The 25,927-nt window shown below is 53.5% G+C and overlaps 1 pseudogene; it reads left to right on the plus strand.

Moving 5' to 3' along the window:
- Positions 1 to 8,817: 8,817 nt before the first annotated feature.
- Positions 8,818 to 24,311, plus strand: LOC133339631 (glycine receptor subunit alpha-1-like; annotated as a pseudogene).
- Positions 24,312 to 25,927: the final 1,616 nt, after the last annotated feature.

The following is a 25,927-nucleotide window of genomic DNA, read 5'->3' on the forward strand; positions in this document are numbered from 1 at the left end:
GACCACTGGCCGGGTTCGATATAAGTACCCAGGGTGGTGCGTGATGGTGCGATGGTGCGCGATACCGGCCCCCCTCTCGTTGCGGTGTTTGAGTGCGTGACGGGTGTGTGTGTGGGCCAAACGTGTGGGGTGCCGCGACTCGCCGGTTTATGATGGTGGAGCTTGAGATGAGGCCCGTCGTCCCGTTGAGGTGTCGTCCCGCGCTGACGAGGAGAGCGGCACCCCGAGGCGACGTGGCCCCGGACACCGCAGTTAAAACACCGCGGGAGCAGCGTCGGAGGTGACGGATGGCCGGGACGGCCCGACCCGTCCTGGCCCGGCCGTGCTCCCGTCGCCTGTTGCCGTCGGTGGTCGACGGCGTAGAGTTCCTCCGTCGGAAGGGTGGCTGCAGCCACCGCACGCCCCGCCGATGCCCTGCTGGCTTTTCGCCGGAGCGACAGGAGGTTGGCGTGGAGGAGCCTTGCCGCCTGGAGCGATGTCATCTCTGCGTCCTCCTGCGCGACCACAGCGATGTCAAGGTCGTCAGCCAGGAGGAGTATTTTCTCCGTCACCATAGCGTCGATGCCGTCGTCGTCCATACGGGGGAAGGCCGACTTAGCCATCGCCAGGAGGCTCGTTCGATACGCCAGGGGCGACTCCTTCTCACCCCGCTTGCGGTCGTAGAATTGCTGTCTGCATTCAGCCGATGGTCCATAGACCCCTCCCAGCAGCTGCAGCGCCATCGGTAACGTAGCCCGCCTCTCTCTTGGCGCCGATGTGAGGGCGGCGAGCGCGTCGCCGTCGAGGAGCGCCGGCAGCGCGCAGAGAGCCTCCTCATCGGACCACTTCGCCATCTCCTGATGGGCGAGGAAACGTCTGTGAAACCCGGCCCAGTCCCCCTCCGCGCCGACGAACTCCTTCAGCGGGGGCAGCCTCTGATGGAGCGCAGCGGTCGTTGTAGATTCCCGCGGGCAGATGTCACCTCCACTCGGCTGTGCGTCGGTGCGAGCGGCCGATGGGATCGCCTGTCGCGGTTGTGATGACGTCGCAGCTTCAGCGACGGCGATGTCGGAGCGGATGTGTAGGCTGGCCACGCCCCGAACAGCTGCAGCGTCGATGGCGGGAGTTTCAAACTCGGACTGCTCCGAAAAGGCGGGAAGGCGCCCTGGTCGTTGGCCCGCCTCGCCCCGTGTTGAATCACCGGCCCCCAGCCGCGTGATGGTCTCCAGCGTGGCGGCAGCGGCATACAGCAGCTCCGCCAGCCTCCCGTGAGCCAGCCGCAACGCATCTGGCTGTGGTCCTTCTTCACTCCAATGCCCCGGTAAGGAGGCATCAGGCCCCGGCTGCACCATGTCCTGTGTAGCCGTGTCGGGCTCGACGATCTCGGCAGTGTCTTCCTCCCGCGGTACTTTGGCCCGCGCCGTCTTCCGCGTGTCCATGTTCGAATTACTTCTGACACCAGTTGAAGTACCGGTGAAGACACTTGACGCCGAGGTGGAGGCACACGTATATTTATTTAACACAACTCGTTCGTGGCATACAGCACTGGAGGGGGTAGCGGCCCCCTCACCCGACTAGCTAAGGATACACTTCCTAGCTAATCCTAGCCTGCCTCTCAGTCCTCCACTAATGGGCTAGGGGAGGCTATTTGGCCCGACACTGGTAAGTCGGGCCCGGTACCCGGAGTCCCAGACCAGCTCTTAGAAGAGCACCGGCTCTGGCTCTCGGGACCACGCCGCTGGCTCAGTCCTGTTCGGCCCTGATAAGGACATCGAACGAGGGGAGTCCAGGGCTCTATCTAAGACGTCTTCAGTCTTCTCTGGTTAGCTTTTAACATAACTGACTCGAGCCCCTATAACGTCCCCTTTTATACCCAACCCCTCCTTGAGGGGTGGGGCCCCGGGGGATCATAACGCCAAATCAGCCCCCCCCAGGGTGTCTGGCTCGGACGTCGCAGAGGGCATCTCCCCGTGCACACACGTAGCCCCGCCCACTGTGTTTGTTTCCCATAGACTGCCATGCATAACGGGCCCTCTCTTTAACACCCCTACACTTGATTAAATAGACGTTTTAATAAAAGTTTTCTCCTACCACATCAGAGTGCAGCACCACATTACATGCGCACTACACTGACAATAGTTTAAGCGATTTGAAGCATGTTTTATTTTGGGGGGGACAGAGCTTTGTGACGTCATATTTGAGGGGGGGGGGTCTGACTTTTGTGACGCCGTGTGACGAAGGGGGGGGGGGGGGTGGTAAAACATCGTCTAAAATCGCGTGACGTCATTTATGGACGGCCCCTAAGGGGGGAGAGTAAAGGGGATAGACTAAATAGGATAGACTCAAGGGGATAGACTCAGGTGATAAACTAGGGGGATAGCCAGAAGGGATAGACTCAGGGGATAGACTGAGGTGGTATATGTCCCTCTCCACATCAAAAACAGCCAAGTTCATTTCACACATCCCATTTCACACATCACATCAGGCGCCGTGGATTTTTGGAAGTGAATTTCGCTGAGCAGCTTTCGGTTCAACGCAAGCCCCATACTGGGCCCGTTTCGACATTTCGTGTCTCATCATCATCAGCAGAATCATCAGCAAGGCTAGGCTCTGCTTCACGTCAATGCTGGTAAACTTGCTTCAGATGTATATCGGCAAAGGGACCGGTTATCAAATGTAATAAAGATTATGCGTGCACCTCCCGGTTGCTGGTGGGTTTAGCGTTCATACACTGGAGTCCGAATACTCAATATGGGAATTCGTGTAACTAAGTCACTCGCGAAATAGCTGCAAACAACTCGCATTCACCCACACACTCACTCACCCACTAACTCATGCACTAACCCACCCACACACTAATTCATCCACCCACTCAACCACTCACTCACCCACACACTGACTCGCCCACTAACCCATCCACACACTAATGCATCCACCCACTCAACCACTCACCCACACACTCACTCACTCACCTACTAACTTACGCACGAAACCACCCACACACTCATTCATCCACCCACTCAACTACACACTCACTCACTCACCCACTGTCCCACGCACGAAACCACCCACACACTCATTCATCCACCCACTCAACCACTCATCCACTCACTCACCCACTAACTCATGCACTAACCCACCCACCCACACATTCATTCATCCACCCACCCACCCACTCACCCCACGTGAATCTGTCTCGTGAGTGCACGAGGGGTCGCTGTAGTCCACGGGGAGCACGATCGCGGCGAGGAACGATGATCAGAATCGGGGGAGAGCGCGTCCCGACTAAAACCCGTAGAGCTAAGAAGCTCACTCACCCACTCACTCTCACACTCACTCACCCACTCACTCTCACAACAACAACAACCGCCATTCGTCACTAAGTGGCGGTGACGTCACCACGACGCTTGTGCCAGGCTATGTGCACCTTGAAGCCACGTGAAGTGTCGAACGCCTGCTGGCAGGAGGTCACGGGGCAGACCCAGCAGGTGCCATGGGTCGACTGACTGAAACGACTGGCCGATTCACCACCTATGACTCTTACGGAGCCAACCTGCTGTGTGCTTTAGCCACCCGGCGCTCTGCCGTTGTTGTGAGCATCGCTCCTCTGCCCTCCTTTGTTATTGGAGGGCGACTGCCTCCAACTACCCAGTAGAAGCAGCGTCCTTCACGAGCTGGTACCAGTCATCGGCAAGTCCACTCAGCTCCACGTTCTCCTGTACCACATCACTCCGTCTCTTCTCTAGCCCATGCCGCGCCCGTTTGTCCTCTCGATCCGGTCGAACAAAGCTGTTTAGGCATGCGGTGGCTGGGCATGCGGGCTACATGACCCAGCCAATGCAGCTTTGCCTACCGGAGCAGCTCACCGATGGGACTTTGTCCAGATCTTTCAGGGATTTGTGAGCTCTTCACATTGTAATCCAGCCCGGTTAAACCCAGGATGGAAATTCCAAGCGGCAACATTCAATCCTTTTACATCGATTCCCGCTCACGGCCAACACCACCAGTAGGCCTCTCCTAGGTCAACTCGGCCTCAAATCAGTAGAGCACATGGTTGTGGTATTGTAAAGATTGCCACTCGGGAGACAAAGGCGGCCAGGCGTGCGTGGTGCTTGCCACCCACCCCCACCTCGTGTGCCACAGTGCCCGGGCCTTCATAGGCGGTGCGGCTACTAACAGCAATTGCCCCCAACAACGTGCAGAGGCGTAGCTAGGGGGGGGGGGGGGGGCAGGGGGGTACACGTGTCCCCGGGCGCCAAGGTAAAGGGGCGCCAAAATGAGGCTTACAACGTCACATTGTAACTTATTGCGGCGGGCGCGGCAGCCTGAAACTACTGCACAAATCTACACCTCAACCTAAAAGTTTATATATCCCGCCACACAGCCTACATGTCATGTAATTACATTTTGGTATGTGATTAAACGGGGGGAGCGCCAATTTTATAGTTCGTCCCCGGGCGCAAATTATCCTAGCTACGCCACTGAGTCAACGTGTCACAGGCTACACGGGGGATCTTTGTACGTGTGTGAGCAGATTTGTAGAATTGTATTGTCACGATTGTTTGGGGTGCGTCTCACTTTCCGTAAAGGGCGTCTAAGAAGAGATTGGTTGGCCGAGGAGGATGTGGAGGACGGTGGAGGAGGGGTTGGAGGAGGAGGAGAGGGAGGAGGTGGAAGAGATGGTGGTGGTTGAGGAGGAGACGGTGGAGACGGAAGAGGATGAGGACGAGGTGGTGGTTGTGGTGGAAGTTGAGATCATAGAAACAAACTGCACTCACTCACTCTGTAGAAAAGGGGGAGATCATACAAACTCCACTCACTCATTCTGCAGAACAGGGGGAGATCATACAAACTCCACTCACTCTGTAAGTACAGAGGGTGATCATACAAATTCCACTAACTCACTCTGTAGAACAGGGGGAGATCATACAAACTCCACTCACTCACTCTGTAGAACAGGGGGAGATCATACCAACTCCACTCACACTCACTCTGTAGAACAGGGGGACATCACACAAACTCCACTCATTCACTCTGTAGAACATAGGGAGATCATACAAACTCTGCTCACTCACCCGGACTGTGTGGGTTACGTAAGCGGCCGTCTTTGTGTGCAGAAGTAATCCGACTCTCGTCCGCTTACACTCGGGAGGGGGGGGGGTCTTAGCCATGGATCCGCGTGTGACGGAGCCAAGACAAACACAGGTGGAGGGTGGGGGGCCCTGACCCCCCCCACGACTCCCCCAGCGTCTCTCTCGGAGGGGTAAGTGACGGGGGGGGGGGGGTGTGAAGGATCTAGGGGGAAGGGGGGAGGCTGGCTTCGCTTAGCAAGCCTGCGGATTACCGGGTGCTCTTCTTGCATATGAAGGAGCCAGCCAGAGAGAGAGAGAGGCAGAGACAGCAGGAGCAGCAGTCGATGATCCCACCTCTCACCAGAGATCTCCGTCTCCAGAGAAATCAGTTCCCGGAGATCCACTCTGTCTCTCTCCAGAGAGACAGAGGCAGAGAGCAAAGGGAGACCATCAGGGTCGCCTGAACCCCCCCCCACCTGACCCCCCTGAGCCCCCACCCACACACCCTACCACCATCCAGGTTAGTCGATGTTCCCCTTTGGCTCTCTATGCGAGTCCTGAGGTCTGTGTTGATGCTATGGATCTCTGTGTTGAGTCTACGGGTTTCTGTGATGATCTATGAGTCTCTGTTGTGAGTCTACTGGTCTCTGTGTTGAGTCTATGGGTCTCTGTTGTGAGTCTACTGGTCTCTGTGTTGAGTCTACGGGTCTCTGTTGTGAGTCTACGGGCCTCTGTGTTGAGCCTACGGGTCTCTGTTGTGAGTCAATGGGTCTCTGTTGTGAGTCTACTGGTCTCTGTGTTGAGTCTACGGGTCTCTGTTGTGAGTCTACTGGTCTCTGTGTTGAGTCTACGGGTCTCTGTTGTGAGTCTACTGGTCTCTGTGTTGAGCATACGGGTCTCTGTTGTGAGTCCGCGGGTCTCTGTTGTGAGTCTACGGGTCTCTGCGTTGAGTCTACGGGTCTCTGTGTTAGTCTACGGACCTCTGTTGTGAGTCTATGGGTCTCTGTTGTGAGTTTACGGATCTCTGTGTTGAGTCTACGGGTCTCTGTGTTGAGTTTACGGGTCTCTGTGTGAGTCCACGGGTCTCTGTTGTGAGTCTACGGGTATCTGTTGTGAGTCTACGGGTCTCTGTGGTGAGTCTACGGATCCCTGTTGAGTCTACAGGTCTCTGTGTGAGTCTATTGGTCTTTGCGTTGAGTCTACGGGTCTCTGTGTTGAGTCTACGGGTCTCCGTGTTGATTCTTCGGGTCTCTGTGGGAGTCTACGGGTCTCTGTGGTGAGTCTATGGATCCCTGTTGAGTCTACAGGTCTATGTGTGAATCTATTGGTCTTTGCGTTGAGTTTACGGGTCTATGTTGTGAGTCTATGCTGCTCTATATAAGAACTGGAGACACAGCAGAGCCTCACCATTCTGGCGAATTGCCCGATGATGCTGGATGCAATTACCAGCGAAACGTCGTACTCAAATTGTAAATGTTGTGGCTTCAACACACCGGTGGGCTAAAGCAGTGAACTATTTGTCTTTGTCAACGTGACACATTTTTACTGATTGGCCGTGTCGGGTGGTGGAGGGTTACGACACATTTATAAATAACGCGATCTAAACCCAAAAACGTTGATTACGAGTCTATGGGTCTCTGTTGTGAGTATACGGATCTCTGTGTTGAGTCTGCGGGTCTCTGTATTGAGTTTACGGGTCTCTGTGTGAGTCCACGGGTCTCTGTTGTGAGTCTACGGGTCTCTGTTGTGAGTCTACAGGTCTCTATTGTGAGTCTACGAGTGTCTGTGTTGAGTCTACGGGTCTCTAAGTTGAGTCTACGGGTCTCCGTGTTGAGTCTTCGGGTCTTTGTGGGAGTCTATGGGTCTCTGTGGTGAGTCTACGGATCCCAGTTGAGTCTACGGGTCTCTGTGTGAGTATATTGGTCTCTGCGTTGAGTCTACGGGTCTCTGTTTTGAGTCTACGGGTCTCTGTGTGAGTCTATGGACCTCTGTTGTGAGTCTATGGGTCTCTGTTGTGAGTTTACGGATCTCTGTGTTGAGTCTACATGTCTCTGGTGTGAGTCTACGGGTCTCTGTTTTGAGTTTACGGGTCTCTGTGGGAGTCTACGGGTCTCTTGTGTGAGTCTACAGGTCTCCGTGTTGAGTCTTCGGGTCTCCGTGGGAGTCTTCGGGTTTCTGTGGTGAGTCTACGGATCCCTGTTGAGTCTACGGGTCTCTGTGTGAGTATATTGGTTTCTGCGTTGAGTCTACGGGTCTCTGTGTGAGTCTACGGACCTCTGTTGTGAGTCTACGGTCTCTGTGTTGAGTCTACGGTCTCTGGTGTGAGTCTACAGGTCTCTGTGTTGAGTCTATGGGTCTCTGTGTGAGTCTACGGGTCTCTGTGTGAGTCTAGGGTCTCTAAGTTGAGTCTACGGATCTCTGTTTTGAGTCTACGGGTCTCTGTGTGAGTCTACAGGTCTGTGGGTCTCTATGAAAAGTGTAAATGCAATGATAATAATCACCTTTTCTCTATAGCCATTGCCGGTCCCAGTTCTACAGGGCGCCACAGTGACTAGGAGATGTTAACTCCATCGCCTGGTCTACATGAGGGCGTTTGTTCGATCACGATCCCTGACGGTGCCTGCTGCTGTAGATTTGGAGTCTGCGTCTCTCTCTCATCATCATCATCACGGTGGCTATGAGATATTAACTCCCTCGCCAGGTCTACATGAGGGCGTTTGTTCGATCACGACCCCTGATGGTGCCTGCTGCTGTAGATTTGGAGTCTGCGTCTCTCTCTCTCTAAGGCCACACCGAGCTGCCATGTCGCTCTTTTTCAGAAGCGACCTGGGAGATCACAAATGATAACTTGCTCGACGAACTGGGATCATTATCAACATCATCATCACCACCACCACGTGGAAATGTATAACATCATTCAAATTCTCTTTAAACGCGTGGAGTTGATTCGAAGTGTGGAGGGGAAAACCCTCAAGAACCCCGATACAATTTCACGCGACCACGGAGAGAGAGAGAGAGAGAGACGCGGACTCCAAATATACAGCAGCAGGGTCGGGATCGAACCCACGACCTTCTGTAGACCAGGCGAGGTAGTTAACATCTCCTAGCCACCCGCAGGGGTTCGTAGGTTCTATTTGCCAACACGACTGGTCCCGACGGGTTCTGTTCGCCCGTGCGAGGGATCACTGCCTCTGTGCTGTGCTGCGACAGAATCATGGAGGCTCTGTGGACCCGAGGAGGAGCACCAACCACCACCACCAGCACCATCAGCAGCAGCAGCACCACCGCCACCGCAATGTGGCTCCTCATGAGCCTCGCCCTCAGGTAGCTGGCCCAGTGTTAGAGAGCGGCTCGCGGAAGCGGACACCACAGAGCTGCCTCTGAGAGGCCACCCCACCCCACTAATTTGACCTCTAGAGAGAGAGAGAGATGTCAGGGGATCTCCTCTCTCTCTCTTCTCTCTCTCGGTGCGAGTCTGTGGACGTATCGTTTTCGGTTATTGTTTAAATGCGTCTTAAAAAACACTATTTTGACTTTTCAAGAATCCATTTGGCGTGGTCTGGGACTGTTGTTGTTTAGTAAATCGATTCTTGTAAAATGTGTTTATGATGTAATTGTTACGTGTCATGCCGAATGGGTACTGCTGCTGCTGTGTCCTGTATCCTTGGTGAAAAGCCTCTAACATATATACATGAAGCAATTATTAATGATTATTATTATTACTGCTGCTTGTGACCTGCAGGCCAAGCCTTGCAGTGGAAACAACAACATCAGCAACAACATCAACAACAACAGCAGCAGCAGAAGCAGCAAATGCCATGGTGGAGCCAGCAGAATTCCGGTACAACAAGGATTACGACTACAGGATCAGACCCAACTTTAACGGTAGCGACACTTGTACGTGCTGTTGTTGTCTTGGTGTGGTCTGGGACTGTTGTTGTTGTTTTGTTGTGGTCTGGGACTGCTGTTGTTGTTGTGATCTTGGTGTGGTCTGTAATGCGTGTACTTGGGCAATTCGCACCTGACCTCTACTTCACTCACAACGATGAACGTCGAGCGACTCGCTTGGCCTCTCCTCTGCTGCCTGGCCCTCGTGTCGTCTCTCGCATCGTTTGGTGCTCTGGGGACTCATCGTCTCTCCCCATGCCCCCACACCCCCAACTTTCTGAACCTCTCCCCTCTCAAAATCTGTTTATTTATCCTGAAGGAGGAATCCGATTAGCTATAAAGCAATTTTTCCACCTCACAGATGCCCAGTTGGACTTTACAACAGGTTCAACACATCATCAACATCACCCACATCACCCACATTACCCAAATCACCCACATCATCCAAATCACCCACATCATCAACATCACACAAACCGCCTGCTGTGAGAACATCCTCCTCATCCTCCTCCTCATCCCCCTCCTCATCCCCCTCCTCATCCCCCTCTACACCCCCCTCACCGCCCTCACAGTCCCCAGCCCCCCGACCCTGACGATGCCTGTTGCTGCTGCTGCATATTTGGAGTTTGCGTGCCTCTCTACCTGTGGTCGCGTGGGTTTTCTCTGAGCCCTCCTTTTTTTCCCTCCACACTTAGAATCGACATCACCACGTGTATTTGGCAGCTGCTATACATTGTACGTGATGATGATGATAATATCAGCCACATAGTTGGGGACTTATCTTCGTTTCCCCGCTACGTTTCCTAATCTTTCACTTTCCTCATATTTCCCAATCTTCATCTCTCCTCCGTTACCCATCCATTCCATTGCTTACCCCCCTCCATGCATCACAATACAGTGACTTCTCGCATTACGAGAATTCGACTTGCGAACTTTTAGAGATATGAACAAGCCTGTCCGTATGGTCCAGTTGCAACTATTCGGACCGAGAGTCGTAAGTTCAACCGCCCCGCAATAGATGGTGGTGGTGGCATCTAATATACAGAACATGAATAACCAATGGCATCTACATCTGCAGAACGTGAAGAACTAGTGGAATCTACATTTGCAGAACATGAAGAACCCGTGGCATCTACATCGGCAGAACACGAAGAACCAGTGGCATCTACATCTGAAAAACGTGAAGAACTAGTGGCATCTACATCTGCAGAACATGAAGAGCCAGTGGCATCTACATCTGCAGAACATGAAGAACCAGTGGCATCTACATCGGCAGAACACGAAGAACCAGTGGCATCTACATCTGAAAAACGTGAAGAACTAGTGGCATCTACATCTGCAGAACATGAAGAGCCAGTGGTATCTACATCTGCAGAACATGAAGAACCAGTGGCATCTACATCTGCAGAACATGAACAACCAGTGGCATCTACATCTGCAGAACGTGAAGTACCAGTGGCATCTACATATGCAGAACATGAAGAACCAGTGGTATCTACATCTGCAGAACATGAAGAACCAGTGGCATCTACATCTGCATAACGTGAAGAACCAGTGGCATCTACGTCTGCAGAACGTGAAGAACCAGTGACATCTACATCTCAGAGCATGAAGAACTTGTGGCATCTACATCTACAGGAGACTATACAACGTTTAAAGCCATTCCCCGTGTTTAATGTTCACGCCGTACAACACGTTTGGAATCGACAGGAGCAAAGTTGGGCTTACGAACAAATCGACTTACGAACAGACATCTCGAACCTGTTCGTAAGTAGAGGAGTCCCTGTATCTTTGGGCTCTACTTGACTGCACGTCGCGTGGCACGGGTACGGAGTTGCTGGCGGCCCGAGATAACCAATGGCAATGATCCATTTCCCCCCAGAGGGTCCCGTCGTTGTGAACTGCAGCATCTTTGTGGAACACTTCGGCTCGGTGGAAGAGACTACCATGGTGAGAGACGTGTGGGTGGGTGATTGGGTGAGTGGGTGAGTGAGTGGGTGAGTAAGTGGGTGGGTGAGTGGGTGGGTGGGTGATTGGGTGGGTGGGTGAGTGGGTGGGTGAGTGGGTCGGTGAGTGGGTGGGTGGGTGAGTGGGTGTGTGAGTGGGTCGGTAAGTGGGTGGGTGGGTGAGTGGCTTGCGTGGGTGAGTGAGTGAGAGGATGGGCGGGTAGGTGAGTGAGTGGGTGGGTGAGTGAGTGTGTGGGAGAATGAATATGTGGGTGAGTGAGTGAGTGGGTGAGTGGGTGGGTTGGCGAGTGGATGGAGCTAGTAGATGAGTGGGTGAGTGATTGGGTGGGTGGGCGAGTAGGTGGGTGAGTGGGTGAGTAGATGAGTGGATGAGTGTTATTATATCACCTGCGGTGTGGTGGTTGACGTTCTCAACGTGGGTTGAAGGAACAAGTGGGCGAAGTTCGCTGAACTAGTCACTGTGGTTGTAGCAATGGAAGAGTGACGAGCAGGTGACTGAGCATCATTGGGTCTGTGATTGGCAATCGCGACATACATTAAAAAAGAGTCAAACCAACATTGTGTTCATTGTGATATGGTGACATTTGTTATTGTATTGTGTCCAATCTTGCCACCCACCCAATCATTCACTGACCCACCGGCCCGCCACCTACACACCTGTAGAGGTGATACGCGCTGGGATTAAGGATCGTATGCACAGTGCGTGATGATTGGCTGTGTAGGTGGTGACGCGCTGAGAGGGAGTGATCAGGTGGCAGCGCAGTGTGATTGGTGGAGTAATGTTAACACGCGCTGGGGAAAGCGGATCGTAGAGAGAGTGCGTCGTGATTGGGTCATTAAGGAACGACGCTCACGTCGACGCCGCATCAGCTCCGTCCCTCGTGAGCAGGGGCTATAAAAGGGGATGCACACAGGCGTAAGGGCAGAGTGTAACCAGCGAAGAAGGAAGACGGGGATGAAGACCTAGAGCCCTGCGGTACCTAGCTCAACTGGCGTCAGAAGTGAAACGGTCCTCCAAGCATGGATACAAGGAGGAACCGTCGGACCCACGGGATTGACCACGAGGACAACCTCGACGACGCGGGCCAGCGGGCATCAGGGGGTGAGAAAGAGGAGCTGCCCACGGGGCAGGATCCACCGACGGCGCCGGTCGAGCGACGGGGGACTGACACCGTGCTTCGCGAGGCACACTCCCGTCTGGCGGAGCTGCTGCTCACCGCCGCGTCCATCTTGGCGGAGATCAGCTCGTCGGGAGGAGCGGGGACGGCGGCCGACGTGCTACAGGGTCGCCCTGCAGATTCCCGCCAAAACGATTTGGCGATTCCCGCCATTTCATCCGCTCCAACTTTTGGCGGGAACGGCCATCACCACGTGGCAGCGGTTCTTCATGCGCGGCCGCTGACGTCACCAACGCGCGCGGCGGACCGCCATCACACACCCGCCACTGGGGCCGCCATCTTACACACCGACGGGGGGGCAGAGAGGAAGCACGAGGAGGAGGACGACTTTATCTTTCAGCAGCGCCTTCCCACGTTGTCAGCATTCAAGGCGGAAGGCGGGGATTGGAGCCAATTTCAGCGCAGATTCTTGGCGCATCAAGAGATGTCCGCCTGGTCCGACGCTACGGCACTGCGGGCACTGCCTGCCATGCTGGACGACAACGCGCTCGCGGCCTTCACGTCCGCACGCAGGTCGGACCGCTCCACGCTCAAGGATGCGCTGGCTCTCATGGCCAAAGTCTACGGTCCTCCCTCGGCGTGCCGCCATCATTTCTACGCAAGACGGAAGGCGGACACGGAGACCGTGCTCGCCTACCGCACGGCGTTGCTCGCTCTCGCTGACGCCGCGTTCCCTCGTATGGACGAGGAGGGCCAAGATGCGATGGTTTTGGAGCAGCTGCTCAAGTTGGCGCAGGACCTGGGGGTCCCCATCAACACGGCCGACGACACCGATATTTCTTCATTACGGGTCGCCACGAGCATGCAAGCGCACGAGGTCCTTCAACGGAAGCAGGGGGTCGTCTGCAACGCTGCCGTGGCCTCAACTCCGGGTCCGGTTGGCACCGTGCCCCAAGTCGTCAGCCCACGAGAGGACGCGTTCATCGCGGGACGAGCGGGGGACTGGAGGTCGGGGGGTCGTTCGCCTCTGCGAGCGGCCCGCAAGCTGGAGCAACCGAGATCTCCGACTACTGTCATCACCTGCTATAACTGCGGCCTTCGTGGCCACGTGGCCTCCGGTTGCCGCGCCCCACGTCAGCGCGCCATGGGACCTCGGCTGGACGACGACCAAGGCCCCAAGTCATCACTGCAAACCCCGGCAAGTCGCGGCACCTCACATGCTTGGCCCGCATACTCGACACGTATGGGTCGTCGCGTTGCGACGAGGGAGAGCCGAGTAGAGTTCGGGGATTCGGTTCGGAGAGGGGGGTTCGGCCGGGACCGGGGAGACATTAAATGGTCGGAATTGGGGCACAGAATAGTGGCTGCCTCAGCGGGTTCATCCGTCGTTACCGGATCGATTGATGGGGTCGAGGTCAGGGTGTTAGTGGACACGGGGGCATTGGCGACTATTATTTCGGATCTCATTTATAATATTCTCCCGGTACAATGTCGTCCGCTTCTTCCGGTGGATGTGCCATTTTACGCCGCTAACGGGGGATCGTTGGGCATTATCGGTCAGATTAGGGCGTCCATTTGCATTGGTGATATCAAATTGTCGGGACCCGTTTTCGTTTCATCTTCCCTGGCGGTTCCTTGCCTATTGGGCACTGATTTTTTGGCGAAAATGCCCATCAAAATTCTCATTGATCAGCGTTGCATTGAACTACCATCGGGTCGCCGTATTTCATTTTTGACGAGCCCTAATGTAATTCGGACGGCGTGCGCTACCATTCAGGCGTTAGCAACACAGACCGTGCACGTGCCCCCGGGTTCACAAATGTTGATTCCCCTCCGGTTACGGAAGCCATGGGGGAAGGAGGCCTCGGAACAGGCCATGCTTTTGGGTCCTTCTAATAGGGCTGTTGGAGGTCTCGATTTATCGGTGGCTCACACGTTGGTTGGGGCAGACAGGGATCCGTTTGTCATGGTTTTAAACGCTGGGGCGCGGCCGGCCGTCATTCAGCAGGGCACCGTGCTGGCTCACGCGGCACGGGTCCCTGCGGAGGAGAGGCTGGTTGCGCAGGCTGATCCGAGCCCCACGAATAGCGTACCATCAAAGGAGGACCTAGATTGGATTGATATGCTGTGCGCGGACTCTGACGATTTGTCAGCGCTACAGTTGGGTGCGTTGCGCGGGTTGCTGATTGAATTTTCGGATGTCTTCAGTAAACATAAGTATGATATCGGATGCACGGACCTGCTACGCCACCACATTGAAACGGGCGATGCGGCACCGGTCAGGCAAAATCCCTTCCGACTGAGTCCTGCTGAGAAGGAACATGTTCAGTCGGCAGTTAACGATATGCTGGAAGCCGACATTATTTCGCCTTCTTCCAGTCCTTGGGGAGCACCTATTGTGCTCGTTAAAAAGCAGGACGGGTCCCTGCGATTTTGCGTCGATTTCCGCCGCCTGAATAAGATCTCGGTGGCCGACGCGTATCCGCTCCCCAGGATGGACGAGTCTCTCGATGCATTGTCCGGTGCGCGATACTTTTCGACTCTTGATTTATTGTCCGGATTTTGGCAGTTGCCACTCGACGAGGAGTCTAAGCCTAAGACTGCATTCCGGACTCCAGGGGGCCTGTTTCAGTTTAACCGGTTACCCATGGGACTTCACTCCTCTCCTGCGACGTTTCAGCGTCTTATGGAATTGGTTTTGTCGGGCTTGCAGTGGGAGACGTGCCTCATTTACCTTGACGATGTCATTGTTTTCGGTAAAACGTTCGAAGAACACCTCCAGCGATTGAGAGGGGTGTTCTTGCGAATGCGATCGGCTAAATTAAAGTTTAAACCGGCCAAATGCCATCTTTTTCGTAAATCCGTGAGGTACTTGGGTCACATTGTCGACTCTTCGGGGATTTCTACCGATCCTGCGAAGACGGACTGTGTCAGTTCGTGGCCGACGCCCACGTCAGTGTCAGACGTGCGCAGTTTCGTCGGTTTTGCTTCGTATTATCGCCGATTCGTGGAGCACTTCGCCACCATTGCAAAGCCCTTGCACGCGTTAACGGCGAAAGGAGTGAAGTTCCGGTGGGGACCGGAGGAGGAGGCTGCATTCTGCTCCCTCCGGGACGCCTTGGTAAGGGCCCCACCCTTGTGCTATCCGGACTTTGAGAGTCCCTTCTTGCTAGACACGGATGCTAGCAACACGGGCATTGGGGGAGTGCTGTCCCAAGTCGTTGGAGGGGTCGAACGGGTGGTCGCCTATGGTAGCAGGGTGTTGTCGCCGGCAGAGCAGCGCTACTGCGTCACCCGTCGTGAACTACTTGCCATTGCTTTTTTTGTACAACAATTCAGGCCATATCTCTATGGTCGTCATTTCACGGTCCGGACGGACCATGCGGCGCTCCAGTATTCATTACGGGTTGCCCAGCCCTCGGGCCAATTGTCGCGGTGGTTGGAAGTCCTCCAGGACTATCAGTTCACGACTACGTACCGTAAAGGGTTGCGACACACGAATGCCGATGCCCTGTCGCGGTTGTTGCCTTGTCACAAATGTGCGTGCTTATCGGGATCGGCGCGCTGTAAACCTCCGGTTACGGAAGGTAGGGAGGCGTTGGTTGCGACCGCGAGCACACCAATTGGGGATGGTCCCGCTACATCAGGGGGTCAGGACTCGCTGCTCTCACTGTCGTTGATTGAGTGGGGCCGTCTCCAAATGGCGGACAGCTCCCTGCTGGCATTGCGCCGAAAGACGGAGGGTTCCGAAGGTAGCCACGACCGAACTGGCTCCTACGAGCTTAAGCAGGGCCTGTTGATGAGATGGGACAGTTTGTCCCGGCGGCATGCGATTGTGGTGCCTTCTGCTGTGAGGGGGAAGGTTGTCTTGGCCGCACACGAACGCCTCTTGCATTTGGGAGTTAACAAAACGCTTGCCCTGCTTCAGCGTGACTATTATTGGCCGGGAATGGGGGGTGACGTGGTGAATATTCTGAAGGGTTGTGTTGAGTGCGCCAGACGGAAACCACCGCCCGTGGCAGCTAATCCACCGCTGCAATCTATTCGGGTCTCGCGCACTAACGAGCTCGTTGCACTCGATATTCTGGGGCCCTTTCCGGTCACGCCTAGGGGTAATAAGTACCTGTTGGTGGGGGTCGAATATTTTACCCGGTGGCCTATGGCGTGGCCACTCGCCAACCAGTCGGCGGCGGCTGTGACGGACGCCTTTGTCCAGGGCTACGTCCTGGACAAGGGGGCTCCCGAACGCTTGCTGACTGACCAAGGGAAAAATTTTTCGAGTAAATTACTGCAGGAGGTGTGCGACCTGTTGGGTACCAAAAGGTGCGTACCTCCCCGTACCACCCGCAGACGGACGGGATGGTGGAGAGGCTTAACAGGACATTGACCTCTATGCTGTGCCAGCAGGTGTGTGAGTCGCATGTTGATTGGGACCTGCAGGTCCCTGGGGTCCTTGCCGCGTATAGAATGGCCCCCCATGCAGCTACGGGGTTTTCCCCGTTTTTTTCTAATGTACGGTCGGGAAGCCGACCCGCCCATGGAAACGCAGCTGGGTCTGCCCGCACCACGAACTAATTCTAAATTGGCAGAGCATATTAAATTTAATATTCATAAACTGACAGAGGCAAGGGAGGCCGCACGGCTTAATTCGCGGGCTCGCCAAATTGCGAACGAGCGGTTGCGGGCACGGAAGGTGTCCGTGCACAATTGGGAACCAGGTGACAAGGCCTGGCTGCATTGCCCTCAGGCACCTTTGGCCACATCGCCTAAATTGTTGAAGCCGTGGCGGGGACCCGTGGAGGTCGTGCGGGTGGCACGCCCCCAGTGCGTTCAGATAAAATGGGGGAAACGCCGTTGGTACGTCCACCCCTCCCGACTGAAACCGTTCTCGCCTCCGTATGGCCTCCCCTTGTGTCGTGAGGGCCGAGCATGTGACGTGACCGACGACCCTGAGGGGGAATTGTCCTTGCCTGCTCCTCACATGTCTCCGCCTGATCCGCTCCCAGGTGTCTCGGAACTGACTGCTGCCGACCACCGGCGGCCGGATCTTCACGGCGGGGCCGGTCCTTCCAGGCCCGACCCGTGCCGTCTAGAGCTGCCGGAGACACCGGACGGTCGCCAACGTCCCGTTCCATACGACGGACCGGCCAGACGGACTCGCGCTAGGTCGCGCTACTTTGTGTAACCTACCACGTGCGGAGTCGAGGCAGCCGGAGCGCCTCGGCACTGCGTGGGTCACAGTGACACTTGGCGCGTTCGTTTTACGGTGTTCGCTTTTATTGTGTTGTTCGTCGGGCTGTATATTGCTTCATATTTAAGGTTGTGTTATGTTGTTGTTGTTGTGTTACGGGGCACACTGGGATGTGGAGTTCTTTATTACTGCGTTGCGTTATGTTGTGTTGTAGGTTAACAGCCGGGCCGGCTGCAAGCTATGTGGGAGGGGGTGATGTAGAGGTGATACGCGCTGGGATTAAGGATCGTATGCACAGTGCGTGATGATTGGCTGTGTAGGTGGTGACGCGCTGAGAGGGAGTGATCAGGTGGCAGCGCAGTGTGATTGGTGGAGTAATGTTAACACGCGCTGGGGAAAGCGGATCGTAGAGAGAGTGCGTCGTGATTGGGGTCATTAAGGAACGACGCTCACGTCGACGCCGCATCAGCTCCGTCCCTCGTGAGCAGGGGCTATAAAAGGGGATGCACACAGGCGTAAGGGCAGAGTGTAACCAGCGAAGAAGGAAGACGGGGATGAAGACCTAGAGCCCTGCGGTACCTAGCCCCGCTGTCCTAAGGGGACCGGGACTCTGTGTAACCCAGAGGCGAGTGTAGTGGGTGTAGCCATAGGTCTACACGAGCCGAATGTACTATGTGTAGCCAGGGCATAGGGCTTACACGAGTCGAGTGTATTGTGTAGCCAGAGGCATAGGGCTTACACGAGTCGAGTGTATTGTGTAGCCAGAGGCATAGGGCTTACACGAGTCGAGTATATTGTGTGTAGCCAGAGGCATAGGGTCTACACGAGTCAAGTGTATCGGGTGTAGCCAGAGGCCTAGAGCTTACACGAGATTAGTGGAGTGTGTCGGAGGAAGAAGAGAGACCACACGTTGTATTGTGATACCTAAAGGATTTAATAAAAGTGTGTTACCCGTCAAGAAGTTCCTGCCGTCAATTCCCATACTTCACACCCAATCACCCACACACCCACCCACACACCCACCCCACCCAATCATCACCGACCCACCTGCCACCCACCCACCTATCCACCCACTCACTCACCCACCCACCCAATCATTCACCCACCCACCTGCAACCCACCCAAATACTCATCCACCAACCCACCTACTCACTCACCCACCCACACACTCAACCACCCAATCATCCACCGATCCAACTGCCACCCACCTACGCCACCCACCCACCAACCCACTCACCCATCCACCCACCCAACCCACCCACCTGCCACCCACCCACCCATTCACCCACCCACCTGCCACCCACCCAAATAACTCATCCACCAACCCACCTACTCACTCACCCAACCACACACTCACCCATCCAATCATCCACCGATCCAACTGCCACCCACCTACGCCACCCACCCACCAACCCACTCACCCATCCACCCACCCAACCCACCCACCTGCCACCCACCCACCCATTCACCCACCCACCTACCACCCACCCAAATAACTCACCCACCAACCCACCTACTCACTCACCCACCCACACACTCACCCATCCAATCATCCACCGATCCAACTGCCACCCACCCACGCCACCCACCCACCAACCCACTGACCCATCCACCCACCCAACCCACCCACCCATTCACCCACCCACCCACCCACACCCACCTCATGCGCCAGGACTACGAGGTGACCATCTTCGTCCGGCAGCGGTGGAACGACCGGCGGCTGTCCAACTCCTTCAAGCAGGAGACCCTGGACCTCGACTACACCACCATGGACGCGGTGTGGCGGCCCGACCTGTACTTCGCCAACGAGAAGAGCGGCCGCTTTCACACCATCACCACGGACAACCGCATGATGCGCCTACACCGAAACGGGGACATCTTCCACTCCATCAGGTTGTTCCGACCTCTCCCTTAACAACGACTTAAACTCTTCTTGGTTCTTTCGGTAAAGTCACGTAGAAGGGAAGTAATAAAATAAAACATAATAAAATGCAATTCTCACGACGTTTCGGCCACAACGCAAGCAGCCGCGTTGTGGCCGAAACGTCGTGAGAATTATTTTATTATGTTTTATTTATTATTTTATTACTTCCCTTCTACGTGACTTTACCGAAAGAACCAAGAAGATGAATCCCTGCAGTCACGAAAGCTTTAAATCGAAATTTAACGACTTAAACTATCAGTGTAACACGCTGTCGACTGTCGCGAACAATATCGTCCACAATTCCGTGTTTTTTTTGGGGGGGGTGGTGGGGGGTTAGATCGCGTAAGTATAAATATCTCGACAAACCCAGATTGTAAATGTTGTGGATTTGCTCTCCAACGCGCAAACGGTGAGCGCTGTACTAGTGTAGACGTGTAAACTCACACGGAGACGATATTCGCTGTAAGGGCTCTTGCCAGTTTATTAACTACTACACTCACGTACAGAATCACCGGATGACACCAAAGGTAGACAGACATCCGCTTAACTCCTCGGCCTATCCTAACCGAAGCTCCCCACTAATCCCACTCTTTCCACGGACGAGGGTCTCGGTGCCGAGCGGCTTGTCTTCCGATCCCTCGTGTCTTCCGATCCTTTGGCTCCTCACAACGACCCCGCATCTAACCCCTAAGTACCTTTGCCCCTCTGGATACATGACGTAAAGCTATGACGTCATCCCACCCTTTCCTGCCGATTCCTCACTTCCTCCCACTACTCCTCTCAACGAGTAACGAATTGGCAACGTTCTCTTTATGTGACAGAGCTCCTTACTAATTGGCTGTGCCGGGTGGTGGCGGGTTTAATGACACATTTATATTTACGTGATCTAACCCAACAAAAACTACTTTTATGGATAATATTGGTCACGAAAGCCTCCTACTATCCCTATCACACTCTCTATCACTACCCCTATCAATACCCCTATGACTACCCCTACCACTACCCCTATCACTACCCCTATCACTGTCTCTATCACTACCCATATCAATAACCCTATCACTACCCCTACCACTACCCCTACTACTACCCCTATCACTACCCCTACCACTACCCTTATCACTACCCCTATCACTACCCCTATCACTACCCCTATCACTATCCCCTTCAATGCCTCTATCACTACCCCTATCAATACCCTTATCACTACCCCTACCACTACCCCTACCACTACCCCTATCACTGTCACTATCACTACCCATATAACTACCCCTACATACTATCACTACCCCTATCACTGTCTCTATCACTACCCCTATTAATACCCCTATCACTACCCCTATCACTACCCCTATCACTAACACTACCCCTATCACTATAACTACCCCTAACACTACGCCTATCACTACCCCTATCACTACCCTTATCACTACTGCTACCACAACCCCAACTCAGTGTTGGTGCTATCACGTGGTTCTTCCATGAGGTAACACAACGCGGAACGCTCACTCTTATTATTGATGACGTCGCTGTGCCACCCTAATCGCTGTGCCACCACTCCCCATCGCAGGCTCTCTCTGACTCTCTCCTGCCCCATGAATCTGCGCAACTTCCCCATGGACACTCAGGCGTGCTACATCTTCCTGGAGAGCTGTAAGTAACTCCTCTAACACCCCCTCACCCCTCCAACCCACCAGCAACAAAACTAAGAATGGCAACGACTCACCCAACCACTCACTTACCCGCTCACTCGCTCGTCCACTCAATCACCCACTCACTCACTCGCCCAAACACTCACCCACTCACTCGCTCGCCCGCTAAAATCACCCAGTCAATCACCCACTTTCCCACTTACTCACCCACTCACCCACCCGGCCACACACTCACTCACTCCCCTACTCACTCACCCACTCACTCACACTCACTGACCCAACCACTCACTCACCCACCCACTCACCCACCTACCCACTAAATCGCCCACCCACCTCTCTGGCCGTGGTGTCTCGTCCCATCCGCAGATGGCTACACCACAGCCGACCTCCTGTTCCAGTGGGTTCCAGGTCAAGCGGTGGAGCTGGCCAAAGACCTCAGCCTGCCCCAGTTCACTCTCAGCAGCAACATCAATCTCAGCACGTGCAACAAATACTACGTTAAAGGTAATCGTGGCAGCAGTGACCACGTGCAACAAGTATTACGTTTGACTGCGATGACTGGCCGATGCACCAGCTGTGCCAGGCTAGCTGCCGGAGGAGGTCATGGGTCAGACCCAGCAGGTGCCATGGGTTGATCGACCGAGATGACTGGCAGATGCCACAGATGTGTCGCCTCCTGAGCCAGGCTAGGTGCAGGAGGAGATAATGCATTAGCCTAGACAGCATCCTTCTTTAGGCCCTATTCTCACTACCAGTGTCAGGCAAGAGAACGCCAAAAGGCGACCAGTACAATGACAATGCACTATCAGGGCATTTATAGCTCGGGGTGAGCAGCTACAAAATGGGACCTTTTTGTCTAACACTGGGTGAGACAATGCCATCATATATAATTATCAGAACATGTTTGTTTAACATGTAGGCTTTCGCGACCAATATCATCCATAATAGAGGTATTTTGGGGGGTTAGATCGTGTAATATATAATGTGTCGTTTAAAACTTGCCACCACTCGACACAGCCAACTAGTAAGGGTTGTCACGTAACAGAACGTGGCCAATTTGTCACTAGTTCAGCACTAACTGCTTGTGTGCTTCAGAGTAAACCTACTATACACGTTTACACATTCGACCAGCCGTCCCGTTTCGCCAGTAATTACAACAACAACAACCACAACAACCAGTAGTGTTGTGGAGAAATCCTCCCTTCTCCTATATTGGTCTTATAATGGATAACTACGGATAATAATGGACACGAAAGTCTGCGTGCTGAACTGAATAATAATTGCGCAAAAATGTGATGGTATACAGGAACTCTTCTACTTACGAACATTCGACTTAAGAACTTTCAGAGATACGAACAAACCTCTCCCGTATGTCGAGTTACATCAGCGTCTACATAACATGAAGAACCAGTGGCATCTATGTATACAGATGATACAACTTTTAAAGCCATTCCCCCACTTTAGTGTACATGCCGTCCAACACGTTTGGAATCGATAAGAGAAAAAGTTGGACGAACACATCGACTTACGAACAGATCTCTGGAACCTAACTTGTTCATAAGTAGAGGAGTCCCTGTAGCCGTGTAGTATACAGTAGTTTATAGTAGTATAGTGTGTAGTTGTGTTGTGTATAGTGTAGTGTATAGTGTGTAGTAGTGTAGTGGATAGTGTAGTGTATGTATGTTGAACTTCTTTCGCACCGTACATCGTGTGGTCAACGGTCAGACAAGAGGCTGTCTCATTCATTAATTCGTAAACTTTCCCTGCAAACCCGTTGGTGGTCAACCGGTAAGGAAGTTTGTCAATTAGGCATGACGTAGGCATCACGTGGGTGTCACGTGGGCGTCGCACACTGTACGTGTGACAAGCCACATTTCGTGACTCGCCCCTGGGTGTTTCCGTGATGCACCATGAACACCACCCCCCCACCTACCCCCCACCCCTACCCCCACGTGGCAACTGACGCAGGGAACTACTCCTGCATCAGCGCCTGCTTCCGGCTGCGGCGTCAGATGGCTTCTACCTCATCCAGCTCTACACGCCCAGTGTGCTCATCGTCATCATCTCCTGGATGTCCTTCTGGATCGACATGTCCCTGACACCGGCTCGCGTGGGTCTGGGCATCACTACAGTGCTCACCATGACCACGCAGAGCATGGGGTCACGCTCCTCCATGCCCAAGGTGATGGATAGGGCGCTTTCTAAATTACAGGGGGTCTCCTCTTACGAACGGGTTACGTTACAGAAGTCTGTTCGTAAGTCGATTTTGACCGTAAGTCGACCTGTTCGTAAGTCCAGCTTTACTGCTGTCGATTCCAAACATGTTGTACAGCGTGTACATTAAACATGGGGAATTGCTTTAAAGGTTGTGTAACATCCTTTAGATGTAGATGCCACTGGTTCTTCATTTCTATAGATGTAGATGCCATTGTTTCTTCACGTTCTGCAGATGTAGATGCCACTGGTTCTTCATGTTCTGCAGATGTAGATACACACTGGTTCTTCATGTTCTGCAGATGTACATGCCACTGGTTCTTCATGTTTTGCAGATGTAGATGCCACTGGTTTTTCACGTTCTGCAGATGTAGATGCCACTGGTTCTTCACGTTCTGCAGATCTAGATGCCACTGGTTCTTCATGTTTTGCAGGTGTACATTGATTGATGGTGATAATGATGGTGGTGATGATGATGATGTTGCGATCCGGTGGATTGTAACATGACTGATGATAAAGATGGTGATGATTGTGATGATCATGGTGGTGATGGTTATGATGGTGAGGATGATGATGGTTATGATGGTGATGGCTATGATGGTCATGGTGAAGGTTATGCTGGCGATGGTGATGTGCTACCTTTGTGAGTGCAGCTCTCCTACATCAACGCCATGGATGTGTGGATGACCTCCTGCCTCATCTTCGTCTTTGCCGCCCTCTTCGAGTTCGTGCTGGTCATCATGACGTCAGGGACCTTCAGCATCCTCAACCAGCACGCGCCGCCCGCCTACCAGGTATACCCCCCACGTGATCACAATCGTCGTCGTCGTCATCATCATCGTCATTATCATCGTCGTTGTCGTCATCATCATCATCATCGTCATCAACGTTGTCATCATCATCATCATCGTCGCCGTCATCATCGTAAATCATCATCATCATTCTCGTCATCTTCATCATCATCATCGTTGTCATCATCCTCGTCATCTTCATCATCATCGTCATCACCGTTGTCATCATCCTCGTCATCTTCATCATCAATCGTCATCATCGTTATCCCATCATCGTCGTCGTCATCATCATCCAGGCGTTGGTGGCTACAAAAGCATGTGGCTGCCTGCGATCGAGAAACGAGGGTTGGTGGGTCACACACACACGCCCCAGCGATCATGGCCGATAATGATGATGGTGGTAATGATTGCTTTGTTCGCTCTTCTACCGTTGTCTGTCAAAGGCCGACGCCCCAGGGATCAAGAGTGAAGGTTCTGACACGGTAAAGTGCAACACAAACACAATATCCCCCGTGTAGTCCTCAAAAGGCTGTCGGGGAAGTGCCTATGAAGGCCGGGAACGGCACACGAGGGGATGGGTGGCCAGCAACACGCCCACCCGGCCGCCTTTGTCTCCCCAGTACCGATGATTTTTACACACTCGCACCAGGTACCAATTTGAGGCTGAGTCGATCTTTAGGGGATGGAGGCCCAGGACAGGTTCAGTTAATCGTCACTGATGGTGTTGGTGGCCTTGAGCGGGAATCGAAATCGGGTCTCTGTCGAGTTCATAGGACAGCGTAGCGCTAACTGCTGTGCCACCACTAAACCCCACCCCCCCCAGTTCTCTCTCCGTGCGCCCGGCAGTGTAAATGGGTTCACCACAGTACGATGATCGGTAGGTCACGTGTGGTGGTGATGGTGGTGGTGGAGTAAATTGTGGTCAACTGATGGAAAATGAATAGGGTGCTTTACCCATTCCGGTAATGCTACAGGAGGTGTGTTCAGATGTTCATATGCCAAATAGACGACACACAGCTGCTATCACCAAAAGGCATCGTCAAGTCTGCATTAACCACACGTGCATTTCTGGTTTAACATTGGAGGCCATAGAGGTGGCCTGTAACTCTGGTGTAGGACAATCGGTTCTAAGGTCAATGTGTAACATAGCGTGTTCGTTGGCATTGTCCTTGTACTGTTCACCTTTTGGAGTTGTTCTCCGGTCTAACACCGGTGGTGACACAAGGCATAGAGCAGGAGGCTATAGGCTCTGGTCTAGGCCAATCAGTTCCAAGGATAATGCGTAACGCAAATATTAAAGAAGTGTCTGTGTTGTACATTTTACTAAAAGCACGATGTGTGTTTTAATGCTGACTTGATGCCTTGTAATGATACTATTTGTGTGGGGAGTGGTAGTGTAGCGCCTCACTGCGCCACGGACCTGGTAGAATCCTGAGTTTGATTCGCGCTCACGGCCACCAACACCAGTGACGATTATCTGAACCGGGCCTGCAGGGCCTCTTCCCCAAGGTCGACTCTAACGAGTACCTGGTGCGGTGGTGTGTAGTAAACATCGCCACTAGGGAGACAAAGGCGGCCAGGCGTGGTGTTGTCCACCCACCCTCTCGTGTGCCACAGTGCCGGCCTTCATAGGTTGTGTTCGTTAACAGTACTTGCTCCCAACAGTCTGTTAAGGCTATATGGGGGATCTTTGTCTATGTGGTGTTTGTTGTGTGTCTGCTGAGTCGACCTTGAACATATACTTCTTAGCTTGATATGCTTCACTCGGGAAATCGACTCCCGATTCTTCTGATTCTGAACATTTTAACACACACGTATTCTTTCCGGAATAAGATGGGTACATCCATAACAGAGGCTTATTTAGTTGGGGGTTGATCGCATACAATGTGTTGTTAAACACACCACCGCTCGACTTGGCCAATTATAAAGGAGGGTTTGTCACGTAAACAAAGTGTGCTAATTCGTTACTAGTTCAGCACGAACCGGTATGTGTGCATTGGGGAGTAAACCCACTACAACATTTAGACAATTCGAGAAACAGTGACGTTTCGCCGGTGATTACAACAACCAGCATCATCAGGCAACAGCCAACTCTGGCTGTCGCGATCTAACCCCAAAAAACCTCATCGGTAAT

The sequence above is a fragment of the Lethenteron reissneri genome, unplaced genomic scaffold (genome assembly GCF_015708825.2).
Source record: "Lethenteron reissneri isolate LAM-NWPU_2019-01 unplaced genomic scaffold, ASM1570882v1 scaffold_1937, whole genome shotgun sequence".
NCBI lineage: Eukaryota > Metazoa > Chordata > Hyperoartia > Petromyzontiformes > Petromyzontidae > Lethenteron > Lethenteron reissneri.